The 12,697-nt window shown below is 53.0% G+C and overlaps 1 long non-coding RNA gene across 1 annotated transcript; it reads right to left on the reverse strand.

Moving 5' to 3' along the window:
* Positions 1 to 5,223: 5,223 nt before the first annotated feature.
* LOC134559647 (uncharacterized) lies at positions 5,224 to 12,207 on the reverse strand. The gene is made up of 5 exons (XR_010082563.1): positions 12,073 to 12,207; positions 11,663 to 11,952; positions 11,351 to 11,543; positions 7,566 to 7,672; positions 5,224 to 6,814 (listed from the first exon to the last, which is right to left on the reverse strand). It is a non-coding gene; the product is annotated as an uncharacterized LOC134559647 (long non-coding RNA).
* Positions 12,208 to 12,697: the final 490 nt, after the last annotated feature.

The raw sequence follows: 12,697 nt of genomic DNA on the forward strand, positions 1-12,697 counted from the left end.
CTGCTGCCCGCGGTGCTGGGCTGGCGGTGCTGGGCTCCGGAGGGATGCAGCCCTGTGGTCCGGAGGGGTCAGACGTGTTGGAGGAAACACGGGGCCTCCCAAAGCTGAGGGAGGTACCAGGAGTCATATCCACCCCAAAGTCCAGAGAGAAGGGAGGTGGCAGAGGAGAAACGGCGCCTCCCACAGCGGCTCAGCTTCACTCCAACCATCGGAGATCGCTTTTTCTCCCTGTTTTCTTTTTTTCTTTCTTTGTGACTCACAGCCTGGCCTGAAATGAGCTGATGCCAGCTTTGTGACAGCAGCTTTTCCCCCTCGTGGCGCCCCGGGGCCGGCGGGGCTCGGGATGCTGCCGTGCTGAGCTCAGCATGCCCCGGCTCTGCATTTCCCTTCCCTGCCCGGGACAATGCAGGGATTTGGGAGCAGGGTGAGCGAGCCTTTGTCCAATATTTCCTGACATGGAAACGCACCAAGAAATGAGCAGCGTTGCAATGAATTTCAGTGATGAGGTGTTTTCACACTGTCAGTCAGCGTGTGCTGCTGTGAAACTAAGCTAGGGAAGGGAGGGATGGTTGTGAATCCTCCCCTCTTTCCACAGTGTAAATGTCTTAAAAACATTAAGCACTGTCCTCCACCCCTGTATGCACGGGAGGCTGTGAGGTCCTTGGCTGGTTCTACAGGAATCCATGGCTTTTGTGGATTTAAACCCCCTTAGTGCATAGGCCACAGCGCTGGTGTTATTTAATGTTTGTTTTATTTCTGGCAGATAAGCAGAATGATAACGACTATTCCAGGCTCTGGTGCCCTTGGCAGACAACTAAAAATGCAAATCAGCAGACACTGAAGCCAAGAGCCTCTCTTGGGACTGAAAAAGCCAAGTCCCAGGCCAGGATTTGCCCATTTGGACTCTCCCAAAACCAAGCCTTGTGAAGTTGAGCTGTGCCCTGGTCTCGCTCTGCTCGCGGCTCTCTGAGAGCTGTGCTGGGAGCAGGAGCAGAGCTCTGTGCTACAGATGGCAGCATTGGGACGTGCAAGGGAGCCCTGAGCCAGCAGCAGAGGGACAGGACATCCCCCCTGTCACTCCTTGGGCTGCTGAAGGATGATGGGCGCCGGTGTCCCCAACCTGTCGGGCTGCATCTTTCCCCTTTTTATGGCCTGAACCCATTATTGTGTTCTCAGCCCCCAAATCATCACTCCCTGCTCGTTTCTGCTGCCTGCAAGGGGCTGCAGGGAGAAAGGGCTGCTTTTGAGATACTCACAGAGATGTGGGCAGAACCAAGCAGGACTGCTGTCCTGCAAGCTAAATAAGTGTGTCAAATTTCTAATAATAATTATGTTAGTGGTATCAGTGAATGGGGGTAAGGCTTGGGCACTGCAGAGCAGGTTGTGTTCAGGCAGGCTCACCTCCTTCTCAAAGGGTGAGTCTGGGTCACCCCAAATCCAGACAGACCTCCCAGAGTCTTTTCCCACCAGACCAGATCAGGGGCTATGATTTCCTTGCACATTTCTGTGCAAGGCTTCTCCAGACTTGCTTATCTGCTGCCTGGCAGCATTTATGCCTCCTCTTCAGCCATTTCATCTTCTAAAACTCCCCTGTAGACAGGGGTCAGCCCTGTGCTTTGGCCATGCTGCTTTAGGAATGTGCTACCCCAGGAAGGGTTTGGGATGTTGCTTTGCTGGCTCTCCCCCACTCCCTTTACCCCAGATCTGTGGCTCTGCAATAACTTGGGACCTGTCCAGCACTGCTGTCTACAAGGGACTGGCCATGTCAGTGCTATGCCAGGGCTGGATGGTGTGAATGCTCCTCCAGGCTTGGTATGGGACAGAAAAAAACTATAAAACCTTTGTGAGTTAAACCTTGGAGCCACAGACTGTGGTGTCTCTCTGTTTCTGCCATCTCACCCTGCTGTGCTTTACGGAATGGCCAGGAGAGGGCTGGAGAGAGCAGGCAAATCCCTGAGATAAGTTACAACAAAATTCACCCATGGTTCTAACTCTCCTCTAACCCTGGAAGAGTCTGATGCAACACCTGCTCTGGGACAGGGGTCAGTGCTGCAGCCTGCAGCTCTCATCGCTGCTGCAAGGAGACTCCAGGCTCGCTGGCAGGAGCCCCTCGCAGCTGCTCAGCCCAAGCATCCCTGGGCAGCTCATCAGAGAGCACCGAAGGAAAACATCACACCCTGAAAGGTGGCAAGAGGAGCAGGGGGAAGCTGACACCCCGGCACACGCTGCTGAGCCTCCTGCCCCTCTCTGCCGTGTCAGCCCTGCTAACGAGAGCGCCCTCGGCGCTGGCAGCTGCTGGGAACGATGTCTTTGTCAGATTTTCCATTCTTTGGCCTCCTGTTAGCATGTCCCATCATCCTCCCAGTTAGGCACTGGTGCTGGGGAAGGGAAGGGTTGTTCTCTCCCCCAGCAGCTGTCTGGGTAGCTGCTGGGTATGGAATTCTGCTCTTATTCTTGTGGATGGTAAGAAAAGGAGCCTGGTTCTGTCCCAGACAGTGCCGTGAATGCGACTCATGGCAAGTGAAGTCTCTGCCTCTCATTGCTCTTGCCCCACACAGGTGGAAAGGGGGAGTTGATCCCACCCCTGGACAGGGCCATGAACCCACACAAGTGCAGCTGAGGCCAGGCCTGGAGCCGCTGCTGTCCCCGGCACAGCTCCCACTCCCCGCTCAGGACTTCCCTTCTGCGGCTTTGAGGAGCGGGGATGAAAGGCAGGGGAGTGGAAACACAAAGCACGCCTGGTTTATTTTATTTATGACTGGCCTCTGCTTAAAAGGAAACCAGCATTATCAGTGCCAGCACCGCCAGGTCAGATGAGTAAATGAAAGAGGAGGGTTTCGTTTATGATCAGGAGCTCGAGTTTGCTCTTATAAGGGCATCCCACCAGCTGCCAACTTGTACTGCTCCTGTCAGGGGATGGCCAGGCTCAGCCAGAAACTGAACCAGGGTCTTCCAGAGGTGAAAGCCTTGAGGCAGAGAGTGGCTGAGATCAGGTTGTACCTACCCCTCCTCCTTTGGCTTGGGGCAGCTACATGTGCTACGACACAACACCCCCACAGCCAGCACATCCAGCGGGGCTGTACCCATACCTGCTGCACTGTTATCCTGCCAGGCTGGATAAACCATGACTGTCCTTTCCTGCCTAATTCCCCAGGGAGAAGGTGGTAAAATCATGGCAGAGTAGGGCCTTTTGCCCTCACCAGTGACTGTAGCTGGAAAGGAGTGGTGGGTTTGGGGGATGGCTGGTGCTGATTGTCACCCATCGCTCCTGCTCCATGAGGTGCAGGCAGAAGGTAAACACACAGCCTGGCCCAGGCTGCTGTTTAATGCCTGGAGTTTTTAGAGCCAATATTTGCTGATCCGTAAATAATTGCCCTGTTGTATATGCAGGGACCTGATTTATCCTGCTCCTTGATGATATCTTCCAAACCCCTCGGGGAGTTTGTCTCCCTCTTCCTGGTGATTGATGAGAAGGAGGAGAGTTGGCACTTGGCCCGTCGTGCTCCTCAGAGTCAGCTTGTGGGTGTACTGCTTGTCCCTCCACGGTGGTCTCTGCCACAGCAATGACAGATCCTCAGGGGGAGGGAGGTTATATCTGAACTCTCCCTGCTCACTTTAGTGCTGAGTCCCTGGTTCCTGAGGAGCTGCATCAACACTGTCAAATCCCCCTTCATTCCTCACTGCTAATTCTCGCCAGCTCAGAAGTGCTCCCCAGGTGACGTTTGTCTCTGGGAGCCATTCCTCCTGGGTTTGAGCAGCTCTTGTTCCATGCCGAATGATTTACTGCCCCAAAGCAGAGGGGGAGGACGAGGCACAGCCCTGGTGGGGCCGCAGCTCAGCCGTGTGCTCGGCTCCTGCGCTCGGCTGCGCGCACAAGCAGCGGCACGACCTTCTCCTGCTGATCCTCCCCCTGGGAGCTCCGTGCCAGCCCCTCGGCCAGGGAGCCCACGTGGCAACAAGCCTGGGCACGGCACAGATGGGCCACGTTCCACCCATCAAAGCCTGCCCTGCTGCCCCTGGGAGCAGTGCGTGGGCTGGGGCCGCAGCCGTGCGCCTGCGGGTGGGTTCGGAGGAGATGCAGAGGAGAAGGAAGCCTGGAGCGGTGGAAAGAGGGAGGGAGGCAACCTGTGAGGTTTTGGGGTTCAGGGAGCAGCCAGCCACAGGTGTCTCCCATGTGCTGGAGCCCTCCTGGCTATTGGCAGGTTTCATGAGGCTTGTTTGGGTCTGAGGAACATCGGAATTTGTGTAGCCCTGCTTTTTCAGCATTTTCTATTGAGATTTACTAACACAAGGAGTCATAGTCAGGTTCTGACATAATCAAAACTTTTCCATGCCCTTGTTTGGTATCCTCATCACACCTGGAAAGAGTTGTCCCTCAGGCTGGGTCCTAGAGAAGGTTCAGTTTGGGGTCAGATGGTGACTGGCACCAAAGGAGGCAGAAAAACTCCAAAAAGAAGAAAAAAATAAGATCAGTATCACAAACATTTCAGCCTCCTCCAGCCAGTTGCTCAGCCCAGCCCTGAGTGACCTTGCACAGAGAAGTACAAATAATTCTTACCCAGGGCCAGCACAGCCCCTTCCCATCAGGCAGCCAGCCCGGGGAGCCCAGTCCAAGAGCCACCATCCCCCAGGGTGGCAGAGATGGGGCTGCCTCCAAACAGGAGGAGCAGTTTTTCCTCCAGGCAGATCCGTGGTGGTCAGTGCTGGGACACAATAGATGGCATCATGCCTGGCTCCTGGAGATGCTGATAGAAGTGTGAATCCACCCAAAGGAGACCCCCAGGGAGCTTAGAGGGGTTTGGAGGCATTTGTGGGGGAGGAACTCTGGGTTTGGTCAATGAAAAGGGTTTAGGGACTGAGAGGCTTGCTGCTCTGGGAGCCAGAGCATGTCCCTCCTCCACCTCTGAGTATCTGACCCACTCCTTACACCACCACTGCTTCCTTCTCTCGGTCCTGTTGCACTGAAGCACCAGCTTGTCATCTGCCCTGCTGCATCAGAGGGACAGCGACAGGAGAAGAGGGGATGTAGGGTCCCCTCCCCATCCCAGGCTGTGGGAGAAGATGGGATGGCACAGGGGTGAGTGGCAGGAAGGACATTTTCAGCCTGGCAGGGCCTGGCACACATCCAGTACCAGCAAGACCCCACAGATATCTGCTTCAGGCCACGCAGCCAACAAACCCTTGAGCTTGGAGCCCTGCTCCCCTCCACAGGGGCTCTGAGCTTTGCTGCTGGTGTTGAGGAGAAGCACTGGGTGTTGCAGCAACCTACAAGAGGCAGCTGGGGAGGAGGATGCAGCTTTTTGCTATTTTGGAGAGCAGGGAGGAAGAGGAAGGGCTGCTAACAAAGACCGAAACTAGAAAAATGACGACGATGACAAAAACCCTTCTCCCATTTAGAGAACCAAATGCATTTGTTTCCTGATGGACCAGGATAGCTCAAAGCCAGAGACAGGAGAGGCACACGTTCACTCTGCTGAGTGGCAGCTCCTCAGGCCCCAGGGTGAGGGTAGAACTGTTTCAGCTGGAAGGGACCAGAGGCCCCACCACCCCCCTGAGCCCCTGAGCTGCCCAGGGGATGGGGGTGCCCCTGTGCCAGCACCTCCTTCGCCTGGCTCCCCTCCATCCTCTTCCCCAGGCACTGTGCAGGAGGAGCTGCCTTATTGTCACACCCCAGAGCCAGATGGGAGCCAAGGAGGTGGTAGCCAATGGTATCACTTTTTTTGAGAGATTTTGGAGCTCACAGTAGTGCTGAGGAATGAAGAGGGGGAATCATGGCCTTCCCCATAGCCCTGTCTGCTGCTGCCCATCCTGCTGGTGGCTGCTCTGGGGCTGGAGGAACAACAAGCCCACCTCCCCCTTGTGAGCTCTGCTCCTCTCGGCCCCTTCCCGCAGCGAGACTCCCTGAGCCTGCTCCAGCTCCTCATTCACAGGCAGTGAAATTGTTCTTCTTGAGACAAACAAACAGCCCCTGCCCCAGGGAGCCTGTGGTCAAGACGAGGAGATGCCATGTTATTTGGTTTCTTCTCTATTTTCATTTTGGCTTTCAGACTTGCAGATGGGCTCCAGCCACAAAGTCTGGAGGCAAGTCCAGCTTCCAGCGACTCCCAGCTTGGGTGGAGGCTGAATCCAGGCTGCTGATTTAGTCCCTCTCTATTTCTGGTGCTGGGTTTATACATAATTTCATCCTATGTAGCTATGGATAGAACTAAGTAGAGCGTGAGAATTTCAGCACGGGAGGTGAAGGGATTCTTTATGAATGAAACATTTGTGAGTGCAAGGTTTCAGCAAGAGGAAGGGGCACAAACTGGGGATGCACAGTGTGGGGGGATGCAGGGCTCCAGCAAAGGGTTTAATCCACAGAGGGCTCCACCCAGATGCACCCACGCTTTGGCTGCATTTTCCTGCTCACAGAGCAGCTCTGGGAATTGGGGCTGAACCCCATCTGCATCTCAGTAGCAGCTCAGGAGAGGCCAAGGCACGCTCAGGAGCTGAGGACAGAGCTGCAACTCCAGAATGTGCTGTATCCATCTTCCCTGCTCCTGTCAGGGCTGATGGTGGGTTTCCAACCCCTCAGGGCTCCGAAAATGCCGTTTGCTGCATCCAGGGGCAAAACTCCCACTGATGGAAAAGGAGATGGACTGCAGGGTTTGGCTTCCATCTTCAGGAGAGATCTGTGGTAGCTCTGACCTGCCTCAGCACTTCATCAATCCTGTTTTGTACTTGATGTGGATCGTAGCCTGGGGAGATGTTATCTGACCGTGACTCTGCTCCTCACATCCTCTGCTGCTACTCCTCCTCCTCCGTTAAGATCTGTCTGATGGGAGAAATTATGTTGTTTTCTGGAGCTTTTACCAAACTGCAAGGGGTTTTCCAAAACATCTGGAACAGCTCATGGAGCTGGAGTGGATGTGTAACGCTGAGGGTGGAAACAGGGTCATGGAAACGGAGGCACCCCGTTAGATTAATGCTTGGGAGCGACACTTGGGACGGGCTGAGTTCAAATCCTCACCCCTCTCACAAAGGAAAGCAGCTGGCAAAGGACTGTGAGACCCTCCCACACCACCTCGTGCCCCTGGGTCCTGCTGCCTGGAGGGGGACCCAGCAGTGCCCACCCTGGACTGGGATGTGGCACTGTGCTCTGAAGGGCAGCAGAAGGGTTTTGGTGTCCCAAACCCTGCTCCTATATTCAGGCTGTGGGAGGAGTTGTAGAAAGAAGCCAGTGTTTTGCAAAGGGCAATGAGGCCCCTTGGGTTATTTGGAGGCTGCCAGCTCGGCATCCACTGCTGCTGAAATACTGAGATGGCTTGGAGCACAAAGCAAAGTGTAGTTAATTAAAAGAGGGGTGTAGCTGATGCCAATCCCAGAAAACGATGAAAATAGACCTCTGCTAACATCTCCATTTCTACAGGGCTAGGATTTGGACTGATAAAGAGGATCTTGTCAATGCCACAGCCTTGGTTGTGTGGTTTGACTTGGCATCAGGCCGTGGTACAAATGGATCTGCTGCTCAGATAAATTGATAAATATTTGAATTGATAAACTGATGCAAAGCTATCTCAGCTCACCTGATGGGAGGACAAAAGGGGCTGGGAGGTGCAGCTGCCCTGGGGAGGTGCGTGGGGTTCACAGTGGGGTTGCAAAGTGATTGGTTCTCGAGCCTCCCCAGTTTTACCTGTTAAGTGAAAAAGATAAAACCCTTCTGGTAATGTTTTTAGACTGCTGTTAAAAATAAACCAGGTAACTCAGCTTGGTGCAAGCCAGAATTACCTTTTTTGGTATAACCACAAGGAGATTCTAGGGAAAGGGAAGGTGTGACTTATAGGATGAGACAACCTCTTTCTTGAAAAGGAAAATATGTGAAAGCCATGGCAGAACCATGACTTATAGCCTTATTTTAGTGAGACAACCTCTAAAAACGTTTCTGTGGTCCCTCAGGGGTAATCCAGGCATCCAGGGCCAGTCCTCAGATCTGTGATTTCAAGGAGCTGTAGTAGCTCAGACTGTGTCCCATCAGCTGTGGGGACAACCACAGTCCTTGGCTGTGGTGGGGTGAGGATGGAGGGTGAATTTGCCATGGTTGTGACAATGAGGTGAGAGCAGGGAGGGCCAAGTCCCCAACTCTGCTGTCCCCTTGCCAAGAGGAGGGTGGCACACTGGGAGTGTCCAGGAAAAGTGCCCCAGGAGTGATTCAGGGCCTGGAAATTTTGCTCATGAAGATAGGGTGGAGAAGCTCAGTTTATTTTGTATTAATTTTTGTTATTTATTTTAGCACTATGTATTGAAAAGTTTTGGCTGAGGGATGATGAAATCCCTAAATATGAGGATAGAGAGGGGAGAGGATTTCCTGGGATAACAGGAAAAAGAGGATAAGATCAAATGAATGAACACAAAAGGGTATAACTTTGGGCTGGAATGAACACTAAGGTCATCTGAAAAATTTAAATGGAGGCTGGAACAACCCCCTGCACTGACTGCCATGAAATCTTTAACTTCTGCAGAGAATATTTGGGAGTTCAGGGTGAGAGATTCTTGCACGCTGTGGCCTCCACCTGCCAGCCCACAACAGGTTTTAAACCCAGACTTAAACACTGATGGCCTCAGGCTTTCCTATCCAGGCAAGAAAACAAGCTGTGAAAAAAGTAAACATGTCACTGAGGTATTTTCCTTTCAGATGGGTTGGTCTTTCCGAGCTCAGAGAAAGGACACAAGGAAGCTGCTGTCAGACATGAGGATACCAGCCTTGACTTCACAAATATTTGAATAATATTCGCTGAACTTTATGTGTTATTCCAGAAGAAGAAAAAAAAAAAAAAAAAAAGAAAGAAAAAAGGAAAAAAAAAGGAAGGGAAAATGTTTCCCTGGACTCTGCCAGCTGTGATTCCCTCAGGTAACCTCCCTGCAGGCTCAGCAGCTGCCATCACCACTGGCTGCACTTGTCCTGGCATGCCTGGATGGAATCCTGGCAGGATCCAAAGCTCCACAAGGGGTGGTGACCCTTGGGCACCGTGCCTGGCACAGCCCCACGAGGCCCTGTCCCCTCTCCACCACACCCCAGGGAACAGGGCTGGGCTCTGTCCCTTGCTTGGTGCACTCTGTTTTTGTAGGACCTCCCTCAAGTGCCTTTGCTGCTGAGCTCCCTCTGCGGTTTCCTGTGTTTGAAGCCCTTATCACAGTCCTGCCGCCAGAATGTGTGCTCAGGAGGGGGACTTTCATGGCTTGATAAGGTTTTATTGCAGCCAGACTTATTGATGGATGTCTGAAATAAAGAGGTGGGGAGCCTGAGGAGATGGGGTCTAGGCAGCTCCAGTTTCCGCTAAACTCAGTAGTCTGGACATGGGGTTTAAGTAAACCCAGGCAGTTTTGAGTCCAGCTCAGGCATGCCTGGGAAGGTCCTTGTCAGAGAGCTCCAGGGCAGTTGCAGTTTGCACCAAGGAATTTGGTTTCATTGAATTATTTATTTCCATCCCCTGACAAGAGGAAGCAGGCACAGGGATGTGGTGCCCTGTCCACACCTCGGCCCTGTAACACCTCAGGGAACCCCAGAACAGTGAGGGCTCCCCACTGCACCCTACTCAGCCATTCCATTTGGTATAGAAAGATTTGCACCCTCCTCTGCCTCAGTTTCCCTGTCCACTCCACACACCTCCATCACAGCCTTCCCTCCAACATGGGCCAAGCTCTTCTCTTGGCAGCAGTCTGCATTTGACTTTTTCTCTTCCTTAGCATCAGATTAGAAAGAAATTAAACTGGCCAATAATGACTTTGCCAGGTGCTGACTCCCTCTGCACCTCAGCTCTGAGCGTGCCTTTGTGTGTACAAGTGATGAACAATGATTAAAGAGGCTTTATTAGTCCCATGACTAAGCCATAATAGCAAAACCCTGTGTCCTTCCTGCCAGTGACCAGCACGGGGGGAGCAGCTCTCTCTGAGTGCTCTGCCCCTGCTCTTGTGCAGGGGACAAGGCTGTGGCCACGTTAGAGGGTTTTCTGATCTCTTTGACCCCGATGAACACACAGGGAGCATGTCAGACACCAAGGGGGTTGTGTGTGGTCTCTTCCAGCCGTTTGTGTCTGCTCCCAGCAGGAGTGGCTGTCCCCTGGGTGCTGCAGGGCACTGGGGCTCTCACCATTCTCCTCCACCAGCCGGTGGTTTACCTGCCCCAGCTCATGGGGAGGGTGGTCCATCCATGGACACAGGGTGATGTGGAGGCTGCAGTTCTTGGGAAAAGGATTTATTTGCAATGACTTGAACCTAAATCTGCCCCCAAATCCATGCTGTGGTCTGACCTCCAGCACAGAAACCCCCACAGGATTCTGATCTTCCCGATTTATCCACCAGTCTAACAGAAGAATTACCTCTTATAAACTTCAGCTTGCTCTTACCCAACCAAACACACCAGAACCTTTCCAGAGTGTCTTTTACTTCTGGGATGGCAGATACCAGGCCATTCCCCTGGCTGCAGGCTGAATTGCAGGGCATAAACAAACATCTTCAGGACAGACATTGTCAGACAATGTCTGACAATGCTGTTGGCATCCCTTGGTCCCAGGGATGTGTGACTGTCCTGGACCCACCAGCATGGAAATGAATTAGGGACTTCTGTGACCTGGGATGTGCTGTGAGAGCAGCAGGTCACAAAAACAAAGCAGCCCAGAGTTACTGCTGCTGTCTCTGCAAGAAGGGACCGATTATTTCAAGTATTCTGGGCCAACAGATACAAACTGTGGCCAGACACAGAGCCTGCCCTGTGGATGTAAATCTGTCAGGAGTCCAAATGATGGGGAAAGGGCTGATTTTTACATTTTGGTTGAGACCTCTTCCCAGCACAGGGCTTTAAGCTGGTGGCTCATCCCAGTCCCACCACATCTTGGCAGAGCAAATGCTCTGCACTTCTGCCATGCTGCAGCCAGCCAGGGGATGCTGCAGAGCAAATTTCAGGGAGCCACTGGAGTAATGAAGTAAAGAGAGAAAAGAAAACAAGATCTTTTCTTTCCTCTCCACACCTCCACTCCCGGGGCATCCCTTCAGAAGCTTTATTAATGTTGGAGGTGGCAGAAGGCAAACATTGGGAGTGGGCTGCCCTTTCCCCTGGACCTGGCACCTCTGAATCACACTGGGCTTGCAGCACTTCCTGCAAATGCCCCCCTGGGCCAGCCAGCCCATCCTGCCCTCCTGCAGAACCCAGCACTGCCATCCCTGCTTGCATACAAAGGAGCTTGCATCATAACTGCTTTTTAAACTCTGAGGCTTTTGAAGTCAAAGCCAAAGTTTGTTTTTACGCCTGATTCGAGCCAAGTCCCTTGTTCCAATGTTTACGAGAGTCTCTTTGGTTAGCAGGAGCTCACCTCACCTTTATAACAGTTGGGTTATCTCAGCAATGTTTGTCCAGACTGGCAAGAATCTGGGCTCTTGAAGAACTGAAAATCAAAGGAATCTGGACTCTAGAAGGACCGAAAATCAACGTCACGAGAGACACCAAACAACAGCTCTCCTGGAAGACTTCCAGCTCTCTCTTCAGCTGTGGCTGAGATTATCAGAACTCCCTGGAGGGGAAGAGACATATTTTCAGGATAGACATCCTTTAGAGGAAACGGGTAGAACCTCAAAAATGGGGTCTTGAAGTTCACAGGGTAGGGATGGAGTCAGCTGTACCACCACTCACCCCACATCCATGGTGCAGGAAAAAGCTGCTCAGACTGTGTGGCAGGGACCCCCAAGATCCCCAGGAGCAGTGGGTTTGAGCAGGGAGTGACTGTTCCTTCACTTCTGGGCTCATTTCAGAGCTGTGTAACAGTGACAGCTCTGGCCATGGCACCTCACCTGCTGGCAGCACTCCCAGGATCCCTGGGACTGTGCATCCTCTGCTGAATATTTGCAGGGCAGCAGTTTGCACACACCACCCTGGCTGCTCACAGCATCCCGGTTTTCCCCCAAATCAACCAGCCAGGCCGCCTGCAACATGGAATATTCATCCCGAGTGAAGGGCTGAGGCTGAGCCGGCAGCAGAGGGAACCACCACCCCCAGCAGGAGAGCAGGGAACGGGCTGGGTAACCTCAGCCCAAATACCTCACCCCGGGCACGGAGCAGAGGAGGCGTTCCGGGGAAATCTGGGCCGGCGGATGAAAGATGAAAGGCGAGTGGTTAAGGCAGCGTCTTCTCCGTGCCGACCTTCCTTCCAGTCGCGGCTTGCACGGGCTTCCTTGCGGACATCTGGCAGATGGGCCGGCAGAGGAATGCGATGGCTTGTGCAGATGGGAGGTGCCGTGCTCAGGTTGCAGCCGTGGGGCAGGGAGTCAGTGTTTTGTTTATAAACACGGGCAGGATGACTAAGATAAGGAGGTAATGGTAATTAAATTAAATTAAGGCTCTGGAAGTCGTTAGATGAGGCTGAAAACATCAGCAGTCGCTCGAATTCCTGGTTGTGCAAAACAGGGGCTGGCTGTGATGGAGCATCAGAGGGTGACGGGGGAGCAGGGGGCTCTTTCATCGGCTCGGTGGGAAAGGGATGGGCACAGTTATATCCAAAAAGGGGAGACAGGCGGGAATCAGGCAAAAATGAAACACCAGGGCATCAGGGGAGGAAAGGAAAGTCCACAAAGGTTGTTCCCATTCCCCTGGGAAAAGCATTCCCAAGGCACAGATGGGGAACTGAGATGCTGTGGGATGAAGGGACAAGGTTCCCAATGGGATTTTGGT

Source organism: Prinia subflava, chromosome 17 (genome assembly GCF_021018805.1).
Source record: "Prinia subflava isolate CZ2003 ecotype Zambia chromosome 17, Cam_Psub_1.2, whole genome shotgun sequence".
Taxonomy (NCBI): Eukaryota; Metazoa; Chordata; class Aves; order Passeriformes; family Cisticolidae; genus Prinia; species Prinia subflava.